This window comes from Bidens hawaiensis, unplaced genomic scaffold, assembly GCF_021521415.1.
Source record: "Bidens hawaiensis isolate Kalapana, Puna unplaced genomic scaffold, B.hawaiensis_p1.1 tig00045943_1, whole genome shotgun sequence".
Lineage (NCBI taxonomy): Eukaryota > Viridiplantae > Streptophyta > Magnoliopsida > Asterales > Asteraceae > Bidens > Bidens hawaiensis.
This window is the reverse complement of record NW_027505954.1, coordinates 132,501-134,813: the sequence shown is the minus strand read 5'-3', so window position 1 is coordinate 134,813 and position 2,313 is coordinate 132,501. Positions and strand designations below refer to the sequence as shown.

General features: G+C 32.9%; 1 pseudogene; it reads right to left on the bottom strand.

Moving 5' to 3' along the window:
- Nucleotides 1-5: 5 nt before the first annotated feature.
- The window catches only part of LOC143616124 (hyperosmolality-gated Ca2+ permeable channel 2.5-like), a 6,678-nt pseudogene continuing 4,370 nt past the window's right edge, over nucleotides 6-2,313 (bottom strand).

Genomic DNA, 2,313 nt, shown 5'->3' with positions numbered 1-2,313 from the left:
GTTCCTTTCATAACAAAGGGGACAACGTAAAGAAACCCGCTAAGAACAACACTCGGGAGATATCCCGTAATAACCGAGCTCAATCCGGGTCTGCAGAAAATAAATTATTTTAAATCAGTGGAAATGTGTACACACCAAAGAATTATAGCCAATTTCTTTCAAGTCAACACAGTCAAAGCTAGTAACACCTTAACCGCAAACCTCAGATTTTGAGGGCAAAGGACACAAAATAGCAGCATACTTGTGTGGTGGCCAGTTTTGGTAATTATAACTTTTTCCAACCCATTTTGGTAGTTAAAAGTTTTGGAAAACCCCACGTTTGAGATTACAGCGTACAAAACGTGACAAGTAAACGAGATAAGGACAAAACGTTAACTTGTTTATTTATTAATATAGGGGAGAATTTATGTTTAAGTCAACATGGTCAAAGTTACCAGCACGTTAACCGCAAATGACACGATCAGAAACATACTTGTGCGCTTGTGCCTGCCCATTTTGGTAATTATAACTTTTTTCGACCCGTTTTGGTAGTTAAATTTTCTCTGAACGACTCACTTATTAATAGTTAATTAATATACAGGACGAAAAAATTTAATCAGCCAACTAGGTCATTCAAAAAACGTAAAATTATCAAAACAAATCATCATTACTGTTAAAGATCCCATATTAACTAAATCTTGTAAAAGAAACCTAAAAATATACTGGAGAAAAACCAGAAACAAGCCCTAGACAAACCTAACTTGGGCTATGGACTAATGACAGATAAACCCTGATTATGCAATTCTAATAATCTAATAGCTATATCAACTATTACCATAATAGAACAAAGCCCTTGAAGTAAATTGCTATTTTTGACATTTGCACTCATTTTGACCCGAACTTTTATAAAACCAATTACCTTAAAATAATATTTTACTGAAACTTTTAATGGTTCTTTGTGAATAAAATAGAACTCTGACTAATGTTGGTTACTTTTTTATACAATTAGTCCTACAAACTTGTGAAACTTACATCAATTGGACAGCAATGGCTGGAGGAAACCATTTTTTCAGTTTTTCATACTGTGATATTCCTTGGACTGCAGATACCGGGATGGCAAAGAATATACTGAAAATAATTTCTGCAATAAGAATCGCAAATCTGTAAACTATTAAATGCTTATAGGGGACCGACAAATTCTTCCATAATACATCTCTAGGTTCCGGGGCCATTTGAGTTATCCATAATAACGGATTTGGATGTTGTTGTGTTTGGAAGCAAGTGCAGCATCCCAACGAGACCTAAATGTCACGAAAGCAACTGGCAACTCCTACAAAGTACAAATTAAATGATGATTAATGTGAGAATTTTCAAATTTCAATGCTATATTATTATGTTGGAGCTTGAATTTGCGTTTAGGAAATAATTATTATATCAGCTTTTGATGTTTGGATAAACATATTGTGTTTCTGGTTGTCTTATTATCTTAGGGTCAAATAATTAACTTTGTTTATAATAGATTAACAGTACTCATAATCTAAGGTTAAAAGTATATTCAAATGATTTATAACTTCTTTAAACTAATTTGAATTACTTTAATATCCATTTCACAAACTGCCACTGTTTTTTTCACAAAAATGAAGTTTTTGGTCATTTTATTTTTAGGGATATTTCATAGATCCCCTCAAACTTTGGTATAATATTATATTATGAGACAATGTAAGCAACATAAATATAAATGCAAAAAAGGTAACCACATGTTGACTTTTAAAAATCATCTGAACCAGTATGGAACAGATATGAATGCATCATGCATGTAACATGTATGATTTTATGTCACATTACCTCAATATGGTTACCGCCGTATAGAATCTGATACGAATGATAAGCATGAGGATGATACTTAGAGAAGAAGTGATCAACATTGCAACTAAACGTTTTGTGTTCCTCGCATTATCGCATAAAGGAACCTGTCGAACGAGAACAGTGAGTTGACTCGGTTTATTCCTTCGATTACACAATTGTTGAACTCTTCTCGCAAGAACAGTCTTGTATTCCTAGAGATCAAATGGAGCAGGAGGTCACCTGTTATAAACTTCATTAAAATATACAAACGCAATAAATATTTAACTTTAAATGCATTACAAAGAAACATAAATAACATTAGATATACTACCTTGTGAAGCAGATATATTCCCGTAAAAGATATAAAGCACAACGATGCGAAGTGTACCCAAAGCCTGTGTAACAGAAAGAAGTGAATTGGTCCGACTTAGATTCAGCATTGACAATTTGATATTCTTTTTGTCATCTTCAGTTTGCATCAAAACTTTA